Consider the following 22,790-nt stretch of genomic DNA (forward strand, 5'->3'; position numbering starts at 1 on the left):
ACCACAATCATTATAGGGCATTTCTAAAGTAGTTTAGAATTTTCAATGTACAAATGTCTATGTTGTTTGATTTTGAAAACTAATTTGATGTGTGTGTGTGTGTGCGAGCGCACGTGTGTATTTAACAAACATTTACTGACTACTTTGTGCCAGGCACTCTTTTAGAAGCTAAGAATAAAAATTAAAATCTGCCCTAGAGGCGCTCATATCTTTTGGTGTTGACAGACTGACAACAAATAATTGCAGAGTAATTGGAGTACAAGGCCAAGAGAGCTGTAGCAAAGATAGAAAAGTAAATGCTGCAGGAACACAGCCCAGAAGACAACTTATTCCTTCTTAGGGGAACTCCATCACCAAAGCTTACATTCCAGTAGACATGGAATATCAGTATTTTGTCAATAAATTCAAATTATCACTAATACTACCCATTTCATTGTCCCCTATTCTAGAAGATGTATTTCTGTTCAATTTTTGTTCTTTTTTTTTTTTTAAGATTCTATTTATTCATGAGAGACACAGAGAAGCAGATACATAGGCAGAGGGAGAAGTAGGCTTCCTGCAGGGAACCTGATGCAGGACTGGATCCCAGGATCCCGGGATCCTGACCTGAGCCAAAGCAGATGCTCAACCACTGAGCCACCCAGGTGCCCCCAATTTTTGTTCAAACACATTCACATCCCTGCCTCCCTGATGCATGCTCTTCCATACTTGACAAACAAGATTTAAAAATCTTCCATTATAGCATAATCGGTGAATAAATGTTGCTTTGTCCCTAAACAGTTTTCTTGGGCATGCAGTATATCTTCTCACCTAGAATTTTTTGGTAACTTTAATCACTGGTATATTATCTCGGTTGTTTTATAACATCTCTATCCTGCTTTTTTCTTTTCTTTTTTTTTCTGGCTCAGACAACTTTTTAAAGATGATTATAATATATTCACACACAAATTAATCAGTGTTTATTTTGTGCAGATCATTGTCCACCTTTTTCTCCTTAATTCTCTTCAATTCTCCTTTTCTTTATAGAAGATTGATACCTGGTTAACAATTCTTCTAGGATGTAAAGGATCTTCTTAGAAAGATGGAAGGTTCATTTTAGAACTGAAAGAGAGAAAAAAAATCCATATCTACCTTTCTTGTTTGGGATATGGGCTATCCTCAGTTACTCAACAAATAATTACCGAGTGTAGTGCTGTCTACATAATTTGCAGAACTCAGTAACAAATAAAAATCTGGGCTCCCTTAATCAGAAATTAAGAATTTTAAGATGACAGCAGGACAACATTAAACTAAGTGTGACTTTTCTCAGCATTGGGCCCAGTGTGATCACACCAGCCACATACCCATGAAAACAGCCTTGTCTTAACACATGCCATGTGCAAGGCCCAGTTAAATATCCAAGCTACCAAAAAAATTAAGGCGAGATCAGGGCCTTACAGAGGAAACAGACAAGTGAACAGATAATTGCATTAATAATAATTTAGAACACATAAATCTGGACAGCACAGCTTCACAGTCAATAGAACCACTCTCTGGCATCTAAAAAGTGCTGAAGAACAATTTAAATGTCTCCTGAAGTTTCTCACTATAGTGTCAAAAAGAAATTATACAGAAAAAGTTAGGAATTTTATTTGTTCTATTTTCTTTCCAGTGTTCCAAACTGGAGAACTGTGACTGATTGTGTATATCCCCTTCAATTAATATGTTGAAACCCTTCCATCCAATATGATGGTATTTGGAGATGGGGTGTTTGGGAGGTAATCAGGCATAGAGGAGATCATGAGGACAGAGCCCTCAGGAAAGGGATAAGCATCCTTGTAAGAGTCACAAGATGGCTGGTTGCTCTCTGCCATGTGAGGACACAAGGAGAAGTCAGCTCCTGCAACCCAAAGGAGGGTTCTCACCAGAACCCACTTATGCAGGCACCCTGACCTCCAACCTCTAACCTCCAGAACTCTGAGAAATAACTTTCTGCTGCTAATGGTACTTTATGACAGCAGCCTGAACAGAATAAGACACTGCCCTAAAACTTCCATTTTACTCCCTGATAAATCTCAGAACTCTGTACGCAGCCATTTCAAAACTCATCTACACTGATCTTTTTCTCTTTCTTTTTCTGTTTTCAAAAATATGAGCAGAATGTGGGGAAATCACAGCTAATGGACCATTTCCCCAGGCTACTTAAGTAGAGGAGACTGTTATTTATAGTCACTGCAAATGGCTAGCAAGGGTCTGGTATCTGCACTCTTGGGTGTGGAGTTAGCTTTCTTTATAGTACTTGTCCAAATTGTAATAGAACATGTTTTCAAGTATTTGCTCCAATCTTCTATCTCCCAAATAGATTTTAAAATTCCTAATACCAGAGACAGTGGGAACATGTCTGGTGTTCCACACTCTATCCCCAGGCCCAGCACAGCCTAGCAGAGAGTAGTCACTCAAAAATATATTATGTTTAAAATATTTATGGATGAATAAAATAGTGAACTACAGCACATTCCTGAGGCAGAAGGTCTCTGATCCAAAGTTGTATTTCAGAGACACAAGGCAGACAACCCCGAGAATCAGGCTCCTGAAGACACATGCATGATCATTTCTAGAGAGGAGTTGCTCTTAGCAAGCCCAGGTGCATCCTGCTGAGCAACTGAAAGTTGACATCTGTGACTTTTCTTTTCCCTTCTTTGCCTTGTCCAGCCTTAGTCCCCTTCCAATATGGGTACCCTTTGTTTACCGCCCCCACCTGTCTTCCAACCCAAGATTCATTTTCTCCAATGAGTATTGTCTTCTGTTTTTATAAAGTCAGAAAGCAAAAAAGTTAAACTTGTAGGCACTGCTTCAATAATTATTCCTCACATTCCTTGCTCTAGTGATGGACAGACGTGTGATCTGCCTTCTGAGTATGTCCAGTCACTCTTAAAGGCCCCCAAAACAAATTTCTCCATCAGAGCTCTAGGAAATCTAGGCATCAGATCTGAAGAATCAGCCTTTTGCTCGTTTCCAAATTATTTTTCTTTTTCTTTCCTGGAAATTCGACAGCTTAGATATTCAGAAAAAATTTACCTAGCACCAATACCTAAAAATATTAAAGAAAACTTTTTTTATGGTGAAGTTGACCTGGCAGTAAAGTAATGAAAAGAATCAGAGGCTAACAATTAAAAGAAAGCACAAATCCAGAAATGTAACTGTGACTTGAAGCTAGCATTTGCCCTGAGGGGAGTTGGTGACCCCATAGTCTAAGGCTTGGGTTTCAGTGGGTCATGCTTGACCAGCCGGGAGGGAAAGCCTGGCACCTGAATGGAGTAGGAGGCAGAACTAGGATCTCACACATATGCAGGACCCTCAAAGGGTGAACTGAGAAAACCTGATTTCATAGAGGGAAACAGGTAGGGAGTGCATGTCTCTTTTGCTTATGGCGCAGGGTCAAATGAAAAAAGAAAATTGAGAATTCCTATCTGGAATTCTATACTTAGAAGCAAACATGGATACTCTTTCGAAAAATACGCTTTAAGAGCCATCTTCAAATAATTACAGAAAATAAAGTTTCACATAGAGCACATGCCCACAAACAGTGATGAGCCCAGAGATAACAGAAAGAACGAACTGCAGAATCAGACCTTAGGGATTATAGATCTTTGAATTCCCCAGTGCAATATATAAAATAAGTATGTTCCATGTGTACAAATAAAATAGAGTTCAAGAATGAGAGTTTTGAGATATTTAAAAAAGATTTTATTGATTGATTTATTTTAGAGATAGATACAGAGGGAGAGAGAAAGTGTAAGCCGGGAGAGTGGCAGAGGGAGAGGGTCAAGCAGACTCTGTGCTGAGCACAGATCCCATGACCCCAAAATCATGACCTCAGCTGAAATCAAGAGGCTTAACCAACTGAGGCTTAACCAACTGAGGTACACAGGTGCCTCCATACTCCAGATTTTTAAAAACTCATAAGGCAGATTTGCACAAGATTTGCAAAAGAACCAAATAAAGCTTCTAGAAATTAAAAATACATATAAAAATCAAATTTAAAAGTCCATGGGCAAGACTTAGAAAGAAGGTAAGCTGAAAAACAGATTTGAAGAAACTATAGAATACCACTTAGACAAAGAGAAAAAAAATTATGAAGGAGAGGTTAAGGAACACACATAATAGAATGAGAAGATTTAACTGACATTTAATCTTGGTTCCTTCATAAAAGAATAGAAAGAATAGCAGAAAAGTCATATCCAAAGAAATAAGAATATTCTGGAAGTTATAAATAGAAAGAACTTAAAGAATGTAAGCAGTATAAATAAAAAGATATCCAAAACCAAACACATTATATTGAAATTATAGAACTGGGGATCCCTAGGTGGCTCAGTGGTTTGGTGCCTGCTTCGGCTCAGGGCGTGATCCTGGAGACCCAGGATCGAGTCCCACGTCGGGCTCCCTGCATGGAGCCTGCTTCTCCCTCTGCCTGTGTCTCTGCCTCTCTCTCTCTCTCTCTCTCTCTGTGTGTGTGTCTCTCATGAATAAATAAATATTTTTAAAAAAAAGAAATTATAGAACGTTAAAGACAAGGCGCCTGGGTGGCTCAGTCAGTTAAGCATCTGCCTCTGGCTCAGGTCATGATCTCAGGGTCCTGGAATCAAGCACCACATTGAGCCCCATATCAGGCTCCCTGCTGAACAGGGAGCCTCCTCTCCCTCTCCTTCTGCCCCTCCCCCTGCTCATTCTCTCTCTCTCTCCCTCAAATAAATAAATAAAATCTTTTTTAAAAATTATATTAAAGACAAAGAATATTCTAGTTTTTTTTCAAAGAGAATATTTTATTTTTTTTTTCAAAGAGAAGATTTTAAAAGCAAAAAAGCAATCAGAGAGAAAAAGAACACACAATGGAACAAAATTTCAACTGACAATTCAAAAAGTATGACAAGTGAAACACAATTATCTTTAATTCACTAAGAAAAAAATCACTGTTCATATGGAATTCTTTGTCCAGCAAAAAGTATCTTTTATGAATGAGTGTAAAATACTGTCTTCTCAAGCCCAAAACAAATAAATGAAAACAAAAGCAAACAAAACAACTGAGTTTAGTTAAAAGGTGAATTAACACTAAAGAAACAGCTAAATTTGGGACATCTGGGTGCCTCAGCAATTGAGCATATGTCTTTGGCTCAGGTTGTGATCCCGGAGTTCCAGGATCGAGTCCTGCATCAGGTTCCCTGTGAGGAGTCTGCTTCTCCCTCTGCCTATGTCTCTGCTTCTCTCTCGGTGGCTCTCATGAATAAATAAATAAACTCTAAAAAGAAAAAAAAAAAAAAAGGAACAGCTAATTTTGCAATTCAAGAAGAAAGTAAATGATCCTGAAAAGAAGATGCAAGATACACAAAGTAATGTGAAAAAAGAAAATATAAACTTTTTGGTCAGTTTTATATAAAATGGTAACAATATCTAATAGTAAATGTTATACATGCTAGTAATATTTTAAAGAAAATTATTACTTTCTTTGGGAAGAAGACAGGAGAGGGGAAAGGTACATAAAGATATCAAGATAGAGCTAAATTACTAGACAAAATTATATATGGGAGGAGTCGTGTTACCAATATAAAATGTCCTTAACAAACATTATATGTTCTCATTCATTTGGGGAATATAAATAATAGTGAAAGGGAATATAAGGGAAGGGAGAAGAAGTGTGTGGGAAATATCAGAAAGGGAGACAGAACATAAAGACTCCTAACTCTGGGAAACGAACTAGGGGTGGTGGAAGGGGAGGAGGGCGGGGGGTGGGGGTGAATGGGTGGCGGGCACTGAGGGGGGCACTTGATGGGATGAGCACTGGGTGTTATTCTGTATGTTGGCAAACTGAACACCAATAAAAAATAAATTTATTAAAAAATAAATAAATAAAATAGGATGAAAATAAATAAATAAATAAATAAATAAATAAATAAATAAATAAATGAAATGTCCTTAAATTGTTTGGTGGAAATGTGAAGATACTAATAAGTTTCACACTTTTTTGCTTATTATAGACATTAACATCTCTAAAAGATTCATTAAAAGTAGAGATAGAATAAAAAAAATCAGGAAAGGCCTTTGTAATGTATTTCTTACGCTTGGGTAGGGTGTACACAAGGGTTAGTTTTATTTTTTTTTTTCTCTCAAAAGAACAAATATGTTATACGTGCCAGTAACATTTCCAAAGTAAGATTATACTTCTCAAATTGGATGACTAAACCCTATCCTGTCTTGAAAGGGATGGATTCTCAGAATTAACAAGGTGAACTCTTAGAGCATTCATTTTACTTGACGATGTTTAAAATGTTTAGCATACTCCGGCTAATCAGTCTTGTACTTAACAATTATAGCAAAACATTGTGGTTCAGTTTCCATGGAAGACACATTCTGCTTTGTCTTTTGCCCATTTTATATCACTGCCTTGCAGAAGTAAATGGATCTTGTCACCTTTAGTTTTGTCATTTTTTTATTATCTGTTTAGCATTTACCTGTACCGATGATTCCTGCTGGATACACGACCCTGCATTCATCCACCTTCTGAAATGGCCATGAGGTCAATTTCCTGCTTCTGATTTTGAGCAGATATAAACAAGGATGGGTGGAAGACAAGCTGTAAAGAGAGGGAGGGGAAGGAGCAGAGAAGAGCTCACCGATTCCCACTTCTCTTCAGGCCTGGGGTGACCCGCCAGGGAGGACCCTCACACCCCAGCTTCAGCCAAGTCAAATCAGCCGGGCACATTCATGTAGGAGTCCACATTCCGCTACACCCACTAGCACATTGTATTATATTTTAAGGGCTCCCTGCGTCTCTTGGCCTTCGAAACCATAGGCACCATGAAGCAAGGGGCAAGTTTGCCTTACTGTCCACTACATTTTCTGCACCTAGCTCAGTGTTTGGCAAACAGGAGGTCTTCAATACATGCTTGTTGAGCAGATGATGGGTAAGAGAGATGTTCCTGAGTTTTATTAGCAAGCATAACTGAAATTACAGAAGCCTAAAGGAGAATGAGAGGGCTGGTCCCCTTTACTTCTCTTTTCCTCTTGCAACTGACTTGTTGGTCAAATGTAAGTCTTCCAGAAGGCTTCTAAATATAGATCTGTTCAGCCCATTCATTCTCAGGTCAAAAGGCCCACGTTACAGCTTTAGCTCTGTGTCTTCATGGATCATTAAGACTCAGTAATTTGAAGAAATAATTATTGCCATCAGGCTGATTTTTGCTAATTTTTTTTTGTCTTTTATTCAAGGGCACTTTTTCATATCATTGTCACCTGCTAGGATCTAATGCGTGTCAGAGATGAATTGAGAATGCTGCCAAGTTCTTTTCATTGATGTTTTCTGAATGTTCTTTGAATAATACATGATTGATCAAGGGTTAGCCTTAGTTTTGCAAAATAAGATGTGGAAGATTTGGATCTGTAATGGTGCAGTTACAGTTGGATTTATCTGTCCTTAACTGATTTCCATAAACCATTGTGCTGTGTGTTTGCTCCAGCTGCAGTGCTATATTTAATTTTAGCCCATGCAGTTATTATTATAGAAACATAGAGCTATGGGATGTTGGTGCTGGAAAGCTCTTCTGAGACAATCCAGTCGTACTCTCTCATTGTATCTATTGCTCCCCAGCTCTGCCATTCCCTTTCTGAACTGATATGTGCAAAAGTAGAAAGTGTTTCTGAAGACTAATTTGGAGAATTTATAGTCTGACATCAAAAACTTTTTTTACAAAACTTTTTTAGAAAAAGGTATAAAAATATATACTACTTTTTTTAAAAAAAGTAGAAACTTATTAGAGAAATCTTTAAGATTCTTATGATTCTAAAAGTTTGATTAAATAAGGTGGAAGGGGCTTTGTAGCCAGAGGGAACTGTGTTCAAACACCGTATCTGCAGCTCTAATAATCTAAACCAAGAGAAGGCAAACTTCATCTCTAAAGGGCCAGGTCGTAAGTATTTCAGGTTTTGCAAGCTTCTCTTTGGCAAGTATTTAGCTCTGTCTTTGTAACTGAAAGTAATCCTAGATCTACTGGCTATGTCCCAGTGAAATTTAATTGTACAAAACCCAGCAGTAACCTGGATTTGGCCTAAAGTCTATAGTATTCAGACCCCTGATGAACTGTCATTTGGGGATGAGAGATGAGCTTGAGAAACTGACTTACATATATACATTATAATTGAGAGTTATTTGATAATTTGGACACTTTACAGCCCCACCCACTTTTCACTTCTGGATTGTGATTTCCTCCAGATTAAGAACTGCATATTCCCCAGGGCCTGGCACAAAATGCAAAACCACAATAGGCATTCACCCAGGGTTGGTTGAATGAAGAAGTGAATGAGGGTATGCTCAGGAAAATTATAGAAAGTCACAAAAAAAAGACATTCGTGGACTATCATCAAAGAATTAAAAAAAAAAAAATCTATAGGTGGGACGACTGGTGGCTCAGCGGTTGGGCATCTGCCTTCAGTTCAGGGCGGGATCCCTGAATGCCTGGATGGAGTCCCACATCGAGCTCCCTGCATAGAGCCAGCTTCTCCCTCTGCCTATGTCTCTGCCTCTCTTTATTGTGTCTCTCGTGAATAAATAAATAAAATCTTTTAAAAACATCTATAGGACTATATAAGCCTTACATTAAGCATGCAGAGCATTGTATGTATTTGTCTATGTAAATCCCAGATTTGCATTTCTAAGTATTTTTGAATATTAAAATATATGAGGTCTTTGCAATCCTTAATCTAAGATTTTGCCCCAAATGGATAGAATTAGGAAATTAAGTATGTCCTAAAGATTCATCTTGATAAATTACTGATATCTACATTCAACTGGATGGAAATGGAAAAATTAGGTGAAATCAGTCTCTTGTGAAACTGCATAAAAAAGATTAATTCATAAGCAAGTTCCAAACTGCTGTCACAGAAGCAGGTTTGCCACAGAAGGCTTTCATTCATTGTTAAAATAAATCCCTGGAAAAATATATTTCAGGTTATCTGACATCTTCTTGCTGAATTTCTCAACTGATTACTGAGATACTAAGGAACTAGAGGGAAAACTTTTACACCTGAGAGAAAAAAAGAAGGCAGAGATTATTTTTTTCCTCTTTCTCCCCTGGGTGGCATCCGCCAGTAACAAAAAGTATGTCTCACTTTGCAAAACTGAGTAATGTATGCAGAGGAAAGCATTGCAGGGCAAACACTGGTTTGCTGGAAAATAAAGAGCCCTGCTTGCTTTTTGAAACCAGATTTTTCCCAACTGGAGCGTTCAAATGTAAACCTGTGCCTAATAGCTAGGGCAGCCCTGGCACCTTTGCCAGCTGTGACAAGGTGAACATAGAAAGATCATTTTGACCTTGCAGCTTACATTTTCTGTCCTTGAAGGTGTTTGGTTATGTTTTTAATTGTGTTGGTATGTTCTTATTCTGCATTCTCACTGCAATACCCGAGAATTTATGAAGGGCAACTGCCACGTATTCGTGGGTAGAAAAATTATTTTTCTTTAAATATATCAATCCAAGAGCTCTATCCTTTTCAAGAGTTATTCTGAGAAGCTCTAAGCTTATGCCAGTCACAGAGCCATTGTCCAGGACACATTTGCAGCTGCTCAGTTGGAATCCCTTTGGATGCTCTGCTGTTTTGAACATTTTTGAGGGTAGCAATGCTTCATCTTTTGAGAGTGTGTTTGATTTTGTATAAACAGTCCTAAATCATTCAGAGCTAAAGCACATGAACAAGGCGAATGGCCAAGTTGCATAATACAATTTTTCATCCAAAGCTGGGATAGATGGTTAGGGAGAAATATAGGGACTTGGGAGCCTCCAGCACCAGGCAGAAGGACCATGATCAGAAATTATATTGTTCTGATGTGGCTGCTGGATAGTGTGTCACTACAAGTTTGAAATGTCCACATTCCAGAAACGTTTTGAGCATTGGGATTAGAGCCGAACCTCCCAAGGAGATGACTTTTCAGGAAATCTCAATGTATGTATTTTTTATTTTTATTATTTATTTGAGAGAGCACACAAAGTGGTGGGGGAGGGGCACTCTTAGGCCCCTAAGAGGGAGAGGGAGAGAGAGACTCTTAGGCAGGCCCCTTGCCCAGCCTGGAGCCCGAGGCAGAGCCTGATCTCACAACCCTGAGATCGTGACCTGAGCTGAAATCAAGAGTCAGATGCTTAACCAATTGAGCCACCCAGGCACCCTTGGATGTATGTATTTTTTACATTAACCTTTTCTTCAACAAAAAATCATATAGTATGGGACACCTGGGTGGCTCAGTGGTTGAGCGTCTGACTTTGGCTCAGGGCATCACCCCATGGTCCTGGGATTGAGTCCCACATCAGGCTCCCCTTAGGGAGCCTGTTTCTCTGCCTGTGTCTCTGCATCTCTCTTTCTCTCTCATGAATAAATAAATAAAATCTTTTTCTAAAAAATCAAACAGTACTAACCGTGTGTCATCCCTTTTCCTACAAATTTTACAAATATTAACTCACTAATCCACATAAAAATCCTATGAGGTAGGTACTGTCATTAACTACATTTCACAGATGAGTAAACTGAGGCCAAGTAATTTATTCAAAGTCAAGCAGCTAGTAATATGTTTGACTTCTTTCCCACTCAGGTCAGCTCCCAGGTCTGGAGTATGTAGTATGTTTCTATGTGGCATCTGTTTTGCTACTTTATGGCTATGTCTCCCAGTAGACTAACCTAGGCAGCATGTATTCTTGTAGTGAACTCTGTCTCCCAGTCCTTCTCCTCCTCCCCAATCTGTATATATTAGACAGGAGCAGGAAAAATTGGCATTTCAAGCCAGAAAAGATTTAATCAAAGGAATCAGGAGCTTCAGAAGAGATAGAGCACATAGGAAGCTTTCAGGAAGTCAGGAGTTGCCACGGCTGCTTCCACACAGCACATCTCTCTATTTGCCAGAGCACAGGTGGCTTTGGCTTTTGCTAGAAGAACATAAGAATGATTTCTGCATTTCTTCCACCTTCCAGGTGTCTTGAAACTTTACATGATTCTAGAAAATGTAGTTCCCAAGGATATGGCTCCCACCTTACACAGGAGAAGTTAGAAAGGGAAGAGTGACATTAGGTTGCCAACTGACAGGCACACTGGAAGTCAGGAAAAGTTTATTCAAAAACAACTGATATTATTTCTCACTAGGCAGACCAGATCGTGAAAGGTCTGTGAGTCAGATGCAGTGTCAGAGAATCAGTATTTCTTAGTTATCTGTTGTTGAGCAACAATGGAACAGGTGCTCTGGGAAATGTTAGACTTACGACCGCCTTCTAGATTTTAGTATTGATTTGGCTATTAGCTTGGGATGGCCAGTTCCTCCCTCTTGAAATTGGATAGAAAATTATATGAATCCTGATACTAAGCAGGAGGGAATAACTAGAAGGAAAAGAAAATGGAAACATGTAAATTGGTTTTTCTCTTCCTTTATTCTCTGTGTGACTCTGCTTTTAAGCCATATTTTTCAAAATGCTATTTCGCACATAAATAAGCACAGTAAAGTGGCAAAGGAAAGCCTGTTTTTACCAGACTTTCAAAGAGGGTAGGAGTTAAGACTTTAAGTATTTATGGTTTTAATTTTAGGCTCAGATGCAATACAGTGACCTAGAAAAGGCTAATGCTTTATGGTATTAAGTTTGAAAAATATTCAGCCAAGTGACTGGGTAACTCCCTTTGGAGGTGAAACAAAGTCATTTGTTAAATTGCGTCTGTCTCTACCTTTCTTCTCTCTCTCTCTCTCTCTCTCTCTCTCCCTCCCTCCCTTCCTTCCTCCACTCCCCTCTCTCCCTCCCTCCCTCCATCCCTTCCTCTCTCTCTCAGATTTTATTTTGAAAGTCATCCACTAGGAGAAGAATACATAGGCAGCATGCACCCAGGTGTTGCTGAGTAGCCACCTAATACTTCTTCCTAAATCCACTGCATGGGGCAAAATGCGGGAAACATGATATGGGCAATTTAAAATCCATACACAGACTAGTTACAGTTTACATTGTCCAGTAAGATTGTATAATGATCTTAAAGATCCTGTTGAAATATTTCTATATATTTCTGTATAGTTTGGTTTATGATTTTCTCTGGTTACCTATGAGATCCAAAACAAAAAGTTCACAAAAGAGCTGTGGTCAAATCCATTTCTACACTGGGAGACCTCTTACAGAATATAAAACAATTATGATTCTAATTATAGTTTACGTCTGGATAATGACAGTGCTTTTGCTTTATGTCAATGTCCCTTACAACATTCCTAGTTCCCAGGAACAGATGTCTAAATCACCTCAAGTTCGAGCTGTTATAGGGTGGCAGATTTTAAAATTCCAAATAATATTAAGAAAAGCACAGAATGCTACATCAAACCAAGGGCAAAAGATCAGTTTTAGAGCAGGATTGGGGATTTCAGGAGATTTCATTTAAACAAAGTGCCTGCGGAAATGAAGAAATCACAGGCACAGTTGTGTTGAGTTTAGTGAGCACCCTGTATCAATGCTGCCCTAATTACCCGAGCATGTATCAGCTCATTTATCCTCCCAACAACCTCAGCAGGTAGTCTCTGATTGTTCCCTCACAAACCAGCCTTCCCTAACTTAATAGCAAACTTGGAGCATGAAATAACCCTTGACAACTCTCTTTCATCACCTTCATTTGCTTTCCCTTCCTTCCGTTTATATAAATACCTGCAATCTCATTATTGTCACCACCATCACCACCATTATCCTGGCCCAAGGCGTCATCTCTCACCTGATCACTGCAGTAACCTCCTACCTTGTCCTCTCTTTTTCCCCATGAAGGGTCCTCCCCAGTATCCCCTAACTGATGCTGTTAAATGTAAATCAGAGTCACTCCTCTCCTTCAAATGACCCAGGGCCTCACCTCGCACTCACAATATATCTCAACCACTCAGTATGCTCTCCACGGTCCATTTTATCTCTGACCTTTTCTCCTATGACTCCCACTCCTTACTAGCTCCATCAAAACTCGTAGCTCTTGGAGTGCCTGGGTGGCTCAGTAGGTTAAGCATCTGCCTCTTGGTTTCGGCTCAGGTCATAATCTCAGGGTTGTGAAATCGAGCCTTACATTGGGGCTTTGCACTACCTTGTAGTCTGCTGGAGATGCTCTCCCTCTGCCCTTCCTCCTGCTCCTGTGCTCTCTCTGTCTACTAATAAATTTTTAGGGACACCTGGGTGGCTCAGTGGTTGAGCATCTGCCTTTGGCTCGGGTTGTGATCCCGGGGTCCTGGGGTTGAGTCCCACATCGGGCTCCCTGCAGGGAGCCTGCTTCTCCCTCTGCCTATGTCTCTGCCTCTCTCTCTGTGTCTTTCATAAATAAATACATAAAATCTTTAAATTAAACAATAAATAAATAATTTTTTAAATAAGTCTTTAAAAAAAAAAGAACTCCTGGCTGTTCCTCCAATGTGCCAAGTATACTCTTACCTCAGGGCCTTTGCACATACTTTTTCGCTGCCTGAAATTTCCTTCCCCTGCATATTTATGTATCTCAATGCCCCTCACCTCTCTGCTTAAGTATCACTTTGTCACCCAGATAATAAAGTGATGAGTCTTTCCTCTGAACCACATGCCACTGGCACTTTCTACCCTTCTTATCTGCTTCATTAACTTTGTTTTACTTTATAGGACTTATCATCACCTAACATTATATGCTTTGTAAAAACCTACTTATTGCCTATCTCCCCCACTGGAACGTAATATCAATAAGAGTGAGAACCCTTCTTTACCTGTCACTATATCCTTATACCTAAAAGTGGCACCTAATCAGCAATCTATATATTTGTTGAATAAATGAATGGATGAAAGAAATCGAAGGTATGGTTAAATGCAAATGGAATATAAGTCAACTTACTTAAAGCAATAACAATCAAGCTAGAATATGTGAGTGTATTGGGTCTGATTAACTTCTCTCAAAATGTTTTCACAGTGTTTGGGGCCTCCCTTGATGTGGTTTGGTACCTGAGGAAGAGAATATTAAGACAGCCTCAATGGTGATGTAAATGAAAGGTGGCAGAAAGCACAGGGTGTGCCAGCTGGTATTACTCCACTTGAGTTCATGCGGACATTTAAACAATAAGAAGTGCCCCACAGCATATTCTCCTTTAAAAAAAAATCCAACATATTAATTTCTTTCCTAATATAGATTCACTATAAGAACACATCTCTAAATACAATTTAATGCCACAAGTGAAGGGCATAAGACTGATATACTTCACAGTTGATTTCATAGTTTAATTCATGTATTTAACCTAAGAATAGCCTCCGCAGTAAGGTTGTATGCATTATATGGGACTAACATAAAGGAAAATGGCTTTAATTTACTGACAAGAGACTCCTTAAAAAGATGAGATTTCTGCCTCTGTATCTCTATCACACAAAAGCCACTTACTCAAAATGAAATATCGACTGTAAACATACCAAATAAACAGCTAGATGATATCCTTTTCAACTGAATGTACTCCACCACACGAACACAACAGCTTCTTTAGTTTTAGACATAGGTAGAGTGAAATATTTAAAGTCTTAGTTAAATAACACGGTGCATATCCAATGATTTGAGTTGTTCAAAAGAACGAGAAGCATGCTGATTTTTATTTAAAATTTATCTTCTCAAAATGGACATCAATTTTACATTGGAGTACAAATTATACCCATGACTAAAAGACAAAGATAACAAAATCACAGTGAGTAAGAAAGAAGTGAGCCAATGAATACAGAAATTTGGGCTGCAGAGGGGAGTGATGGAGTGAAAAGCTGCCACTTCATTTCAGTTCAGCCCCAAATGCTTTATGAAAAAGATGCAGCCTTAGAAGGAATTGATGGAAGATATTTTAGAAGAAAGAACTTTTAAAATTGAACTGAAGGTAATACTGGTCAAGTTGAACTGTTCATATGCACTTTAGCAAACTAAGTCACACATACTAAATTAAGTTGCTAGATTTAGATCTGTACAATGTCTGGAAATCAAGCACCATACCAATTTTTCTTTTTTCTTGACTGGCTATCCAGGAGGTTTGCATATTTAATAGTGTTCAGTGTAATAGTTTTATGTGGAATTTGGTGGCATGGATACACATAATGTACACGTGAATGTTTTAAGTTGTGGACAGATGACTATACTATTCTGCAAAGAATTTTTAAAGACAACATTCTAATTATTTACTATGATAATCAAATGAATCATAACAACTTAGTCATTTGACATTTTAGGAATAAGTCATTATTTGCTTTATAATGCATGGTAATCAAAATAAATGGTTAACAGTTCAGGAAAATGATATAATCATCAGATAAATTTTTGTTGCTTGAAATGGAGAAAAGAGGAGGTGTCATTATTTCTGGAGACAGGGCATTTTCCCCTCATATATGAAGATTGGCCTCAATTACTAAGTGGTACTGATGACCTACAAAAGAATGGACTTACGCTAACTATTTGGATGCTAAGCCTATGATGTGTCAATTCTTGATTGACTTATGTCTTACTGTCCTACATAGCAAATCAAAATTCAGATACCTGAAGGTATATTTCAATCTAGTTCATCTTGCAGGACTCATTAGGAATTTGCAAGCACTTAAAATATTTGCTGGTTCCCCATTAAGATATATAGACAGATGTATAAATATTCATATTCACTTTGAAAATTTAAGCCAAGCACTGTCTATCGCACAGAACTAGGGACCTTGAAGATCTTATGGATTCACAATTCTTTCCTGAGAAATATTTGGATTCCTCCATTGATAGCCCTGCGGGGCTCATAGTAAGGGATGGTCTTCCATTACTGATGTCAACCCAGCCTTCCACTTGGTTGATTATCAGAGCATATGGCTCTTCCTTTAATGCATCCATACAGAATGTCCGCAGGTGAGGTTCTTATCAGAAAGTCTAATCTCAAACTCTCACTTCCTATGATCAAAAATGCTATTTATTTTGTATGTCACTTAAATTGCAGGTTATCTTTCTTCTGAATAGTCTACACTTTTAACCTTCGATTAATAATAGCTTAAACTTTGTAACAGGGTACCATTCTAAGCCCTTCATACATATCAACTAATTTAAACCTCAGAGTAAATCTATGAGGGTGGATAATATTATTATTCCCACTTTAAGATGACTCTGCTGAGCCAGAGAGAGAAAGTAATTTATTCAGTGACACATAGCAAGGAAATAGCAAAGTTGGATTCCAAACTCAGGCAGTTGTTTCCATGTTCTTAACCTTTATACTACACCATGGTATAGTCATGCATTTGTACCAAAACATGCATGCCCCTCAAAACTATGCTCTTCTTTAGTTTTGCTTTGACACTGAGCCATCTCTTATACTGAAGACCGTTCTTAAGAAGTAGCCCTAGAAAACTCACCATTGGATTTATTGAAACATTTGCTCTAGACATAGTTCACTACAGCCCATCAAGTACCCTTTAGGAAAAGAATTTTATCCCAGGTTTCAGAAACCAAAAAAAAAAAAGTTGTGCTTTTCTCATATGAATACCATTAATCTCATTCTCATAATGTGTTTACACCTTTATTCCACTCACTAGAAAGCTCCAAACTTATTTTTTTCTCCACCTCTATCCCCCCTTTGCCTTCTCAGTACTTGACACATTGACCCTGTTAGCCTTATTTCCCTACATTTATCCTATATTTTAAGAGCAAGCATGAAAACAAATTTTAATTATTACTGATAGATCTAGTAAAGATGGAAATGTTAATTTACTTGAGAGGACATGATTTGGTGGTTCTCTCTATAAAGATATGTACTATTCCAGTGAGTATGTAATGTTATCAATACTTGTGTTTAGTCAACAAGCATTTTAGGGGTCAGTGAGCTGTAGGTAACCACTCACTAAACTTTCCATCTCTGAGTTCACAACCACCCAGGGTCCCCTTTCTTCAGTAGAGGTGTTTGAGAGACTTCAGGCTCACATTCAGGAGCTGAAGGGAGATGGGGAAATTTGAGGGTCAAGCTCTATCTGGTCTGGAAATGAATGGAATAGAACAGAGCCCCTTCCATGACCATAGATGTAGGAAGGAGCTTTTGCAAGAAAAGAAACAAAATAAAAGGATGGAATTCTGATTTCAGACTTATAATTAATTACAAACAAAGGAATCCTGGAATGAACCATCCAGTCTGGGCCTTACTGCAGTCAACCCAAAATCCCAATATTGAAGTTCATTTGTGCTAAAAAGAAAACACTCCTTAGAAGTGAGAAGGGCCCCTATTACATGATTTTGTCAACTTATGTAGTAGCTTTCCTAAGACTTTGCTGAGATTGGCTGAGGGGACCAGGGGTTGGATAGAAAGTGAGAGAATTGAAAGGAATGAGGGGTAATTTTTGAGCACGGCTCACTTCAGAGAATTACCAGAGTAAGTGACAATTTTAAGGAGAGGATTTGAAATGGGAGAAAAATGGAGTGCAATTCTGAACATGCTGAGATTTTGGTGCCTTTGGAGCTTGTGAGGAAAGAGACTGTGGTAGCCATTTGATTATATAGGTCAGAAACTCCAAAGAAAAATCTGGAAATAGGTTTAGAAATGGTCAGGAAAATGGCTTTGCAGTCTGGGAAGTGAAAGAGAGCATCTGGGAGCGGAAGTACATCTAGTGAAAAGAGAAAGGAATGTAGAACAGAGCCCTAAAGGTAGGGAGTGGAGAATAGGCATCCAAAAAGGCAGCTAAGATTAACTGACCAGAAAGAAAGGAGGAAACTAGGAGAGCAGTATAATGGAAGTCAAGGACCAATGTGTGTCAGAGGCCACCTGGCTTCATTCTAGCTGGAACTGGGACACAATACAAGGGATGTTCTAATAGGCATCGTGTTGCACACGAGGACCAGTCAACTATGGTGGCCATGGAAGGAAGAGGTCTTGTCTAAGAGAGAGAAGACTTCCAGAAATGGAAACCTTGGAAACGAAGGCATGCAAGTAAACTGACGGTGTGGTAAGCTTATAAAAATACAAACAGTTTGCTTTTGCTGAAAAATAAAATGTGAAGGAAAGCAGAAAGCGATGAGTGATTTGATTCACTTAGCAAACACTTACATGAGGCTTGGCATGGGCCCAGCACTGTTCTAAATGCCTTATACAGATCAACACCGAATCCTTTCAATAATCCCTGGAGTCAGTTGCTTTGATTATAATCCCCTTTCAGATGAGGAAATGGAGTTTAAGAAAGGATAGGCCACTTGTGTGAGGTCTCACTGCTAGCAAGGAGCAGAAGAGACCTTTGCACCCAGGCGGCCTGGCTCCAGAGTTGATGTTAATTGCCATGCCTGGCAGCTTTTGCAACAGATAGGAGGAAAGAAAATGTTTCTTCAAGGGATTCTGTGTAGAAAGCTAGATGGGAGTGTTTCCCGTGCTGCATGGAATTAGAGGCCCACCTTTGGACTTTGTAGCATTACATGGACTTCTAGAGTATCCACTGTGTCCTTGGGAAGCCCCTTAGTCCCTGGATAACTTGACCTTCAGATGGCCATTTCCCCACCAATATAATCACTATGATGCTGGCTTCTCTTTACCTCCCTCACAGGAAGCTTAGGAGGACTCATGATGCACTACCTAGGAAAGTTCCCTGGGCCTTAGGATGACCATTACCCTTGGCCCTGCTATTATGATGTCATTATTATGCTATGGATGCCTTTTGTCAGCTTCAGGCCAGAAAAGGAATTTATTCGAAGAGTGTACAGTATAAGTGAAAATAAAAACTTATTGTTTCTTCATATCCTACTTGGAGAATACGCTTAAAAGCAAATAACATTTTAACAGCAAGTAAAGAAGGCATTTCATTGCTCTTCAGTCAAACAGTAATGATTATACAATTACCTGTTTTTCTCCATCTGAAATTACCACTATAAATGTGCTCCTTTATTCATGCACTTAATTCCTGGCCTTTCAGCTGCCATTTGAAACACTTGGCTTTAGCTGTGCATCTTCAATGCCATGTTTGTCTATCTAGAAATATGTCTCCTTCCAAATATGGAAAAACTCATCAAAGAGAAAGGGCCAGGGCAGCCCGGGTGGCTCAATGCTTTAGCGCCTGCCTTCGGCCCAGAGCATAATCCTGGAGACCTGGGATCGAGTCCCACGTCAGGCTCCCTGCATGGAGCCTGCTTCTCCCTCTGCCTGGGTCTCTGCCTCTCTCTCTCTCTCTCTCTCTCTCTCACTCTGTGTGTCTCTCATAAATAAATAAATAAAATCTTAAAAAAGAGAGAGAGAGAGAGAGAGAAAGGGCCAAGTGCAAATATATATCTTTCATTGGACTCTGGCAAAACTTGCATGCATAATGGTAAGACCAAAAAGCTGCTGCCTGGCTGGGAACATGGGGGCTGGCAGCCCTCTCAGACGTGGATACAGCCCCTTGTTGGTGGTGCACTGGGGATGGTAAGCAGGACATGGTCAGATTTCATACTCAGGGACCTCAGGAGTTGATTAATGACCCTTCTAAGAGAGATGCTGTCTTAAATAAAGTAAGTGTCAAATAAACCAAAATACTCTTCATAAATCATGTGAAGTAAAGATGCTGCCATTTCCAGTAGCCTGATAAAAATCCCATAATGTACATCAGCTGTCTGTCCTGCTCAACTGAAGAGAAACAAGAGCTCTCCAGGGCAAAATCATCAGATATTCAAAACTGTCTCTCTTTTTCTTTTTTTTTTCCCCTCAGTCTCATGTTTCTGGCCTCATGCACATTCCTCCTTTATAGAAATTACTAGACCAGAGGCCCTCCTGGATATCCACACAATGAAGGACCTGGTAACCTGGCATTTACAGATTGACAGACCCAATTATATTTTTACTAAAATCAATTCATATCACAGTGTTATCTCAGCTAATTTAAGCCCCATTGTGGAATCTCTCTGTAACTCACACACATTTTTTTTTGTTTGTTTTTTGTTTTTCTTGTAACTCACACACATTTTAAAGGTATTTTTTTACATATCAGCAAAGAGATGGAGTTCTTGGGAAACTGAGGTGCAGATATCTCTGAAATCAGAGGAGACTTACTTGAAGGCCTCCCATTAAGGGACCTGACAATTCATGGATGACAAATGTGGTGGCTTAGAGCTTATACTCTGGAATCTGCCTAGACATAGAAAAGGACATGGTGCCCTCCTAGGAATCCCATCCAGCCTCCTCCAACTAAGAAATAACTCTGTCTCAAGACTTGTTAAGGATGAAAGAGCCTAGCCTATCCTTTGTCACTTCCTCTGTTAGGACCCCACCCTGCCTATCCAGTTTTGTGGGCATGTCTTTTCCTGGGAGTCCTTCTTTTATGCAAAAGAAGCTCTTAGAACCTCCTCCACTGCACCACCCCTGAACCAAATCTGTGCTCCCCTCTTTCAACTTTCCTAGATATGAATGCTTTTAATAATGCTTATTTGACATACTGCTTGATAATAATAAATGTATCCTAATGATGTATATATTTCATATATACCCATTTTAAGGAAGTTTATGGTAAGAAAATATGTTCCTAAAAGAGTATTTTCTTGTTGAATAGGAGCATTATAATAATACCTTTGTTATTATATTTATAGAGCCGCTGTGTCCAGCTTTACCATGGGCTCAAAAATACATAAAAGGCAAGGTTCCTCTCCTTAAAGAATTCAGTTTTAAGAGGGCTGCTCACACATGGCACTGGGTTTAACAAATTTATATTGGCTAGTGACCTTCAGTGACATGTTCCATTAAAGAGAAAGAAGAGACTGGTGTCATTATATTTGGAAGCGGGGAAAAAAAGTCAAATTATGTGTGCTTTTGCCCGAATTCTCTGCATAATGCAAACCAGAGCAGTGTGTCCTGAGTTATACAAGTAATTGCAGCTCTTGGTCTCTGAATGTTTAACCATTTTTAAATAACTTGGATAAAAAGTAATATAGAAGTTCATATTCAGATACAATTCTGCAGGGGATGTTTCATGGCAAAAAAGAAATTGGAGCCTCCACACCCCACACTCCCCCACAAGTAGTTAAAAGGAAAGTCAGAACATATTACACTTTATGAGTACACTAACTTTCTTTATAATATCAGTGTTTATACAGGCATCTCATTTTATTGCACTTTGCTGATATTACTTTTTTTTTTTTTTTTTAACAAATGAAATGTTGTGGCAACTCCAGGTTTGAGCAAGTCCATTGGCGCCATTTTTCCAACAGCATTTGTTAATCTCATGTCTGTGTGTCACATTTTGCTAATTCTTACAATATTCCAAACTTTTTCATTATTATTATATTTGGTATAGTCATCTGTGATCAATGATCTTTCATGTTACTATTATAATTGTTTCGGGGAGCTGTGAACTACACCCACACAAGATAGTAAAGTTAATCACAAGTGTTCTGTGTGTTAGAACTACTCCACTGAGCAGCCTTTCCTTCATCTCTCTCCATACCCTCAGGCTTCACTATCCTCTGAGGCAGAACAATACTGAAATTAGGTCAAATAACAACCCTACTATGGCCTCTTACGTGTTCAAGCAAAAGGAAAAGTTGCACATCTCTCACTTTATTTTTTTTTAAAGATTTTATTTATTTATTCATGAGAGACACAGAGAGATAGAGAGAAAGACAGAGACACAGGCAGAGGGAGAAGCAGGCTCCATGCAGGGAGCCGGACACGGGACTAGATCCTGGGACTCCAGGATTGTGCCCTGGGCCGAACGCAGGCGCTAAATCGCTGAGCCACCCAGGGATCCCCATCTCACTTTAAATCAAAAGCTAGAAATGGTCAAACTTAGTGAGGAAGGCATGTCAAAAGCCAACATAGGCCAAAAGGTAAGCCTCACATGCCAAACAGCCAAGTTATGAAAACAAAGGAGAAGATCCTGGAGGAAATTAAAGATGCCTCTCTAGTAAACGCACAAATAAGAAACTGAAACAGCCATATTCCTGATAGGGAGAAAGTTTTAGTCATCTGGATAAAAGATCAAATCACCAACAACATTCCCTTAAACCAAAGCCTACTGGAGAGTAAGACCCTAAGTCTCTTCAATTCTATGAAGTTGAAGCCAGTGCTCATTTACCATTCCAGAAACCCTAGGTTACTAAAGAATTAGCTAACCTACTCTGCCTGTATTCTATGAATAGAACAACAAAGTCTGGATGACAGCATACCTTTTTACAACATGGTTTATTGAATATTTTAAGCCTGTTGAGACCTATGCTCAGAAAAAATATATATTTATTTCAAAATATTGTTACTCATTAACAATGCAGTACACAAGAGCTCTGATAAAAATGTACAATATTAATGTTGTTTTCATGTCTGATAACACAACATCCATTCTGCAGCCCATGGATCAAGGGGCCATTTTGACTATCAAGTCTTATTTTTTAAGAAATGAATTTCAGGTGTGCCTGGGTAGCTCAGTCAGTTAAGTGACTGACTCTTGATTTAGGCTCAGGTCATGATCTCAGGGTCATGAGATAAAGCCTCAAGTCAGGCTCTGTGCTCAGCAGGGAGTCTGCTTGAGATTCTCCCTCTGCCCCTCCCTCTGCTTGCACACACACTGTCTCTGAAGTAAATAAATAAATCTTTGAAAAGATACATTTCATAAGGCTATAGCTGACACAGATGGGAATTTCTCTGATGGATCTGGGCAAAGGATATTGAAAACCTTCTGGAAAGGATTCATCATTCTCAATGACATTATAAAAGTTTCATGATTCATGGAAAGAGGTCAAAATATCAATATTCACAGGAATTTGGTAAAGTTGATTCCAACTCATAAATTACTTCAAAGGGTTCAAGACGCCAGTGGAGGAAGTAACAGCAGATGGGGTGG

General features: G+C 38.9%; 1 long non-coding RNA gene across 1 annotated transcript; it reads right to left on the minus strand.

The window, feature by feature from the left end:
* Nucleotides 1-936: 936 nt before the first annotated feature.
* On the minus strand, nucleotides 937-18,550 carry LOC140636326 (uncharacterized). The gene is made up of 3 exons (XR_012033601.1): nucleotides 18,388-18,550; nucleotides 6,486-6,607; nucleotides 937-1,101 (listed from the first exon to the last, which is right to left on the minus strand). It is a non-coding gene; the product is annotated as an uncharacterized lncRNA (long non-coding RNA).
* Nucleotides 18,551-22,790: the final 4,240 nt, after the last annotated feature.

The sequence above is a fragment of the Canis lupus genome, chromosome 7 (assembly GCF_048164855.1).
Source record: "Canis lupus baileyi chromosome 7, mCanLup2.hap1, whole genome shotgun sequence".
Taxonomy (NCBI): Eukaryota; Metazoa; Chordata; class Mammalia; order Carnivora; family Canidae; genus Canis; species Canis lupus.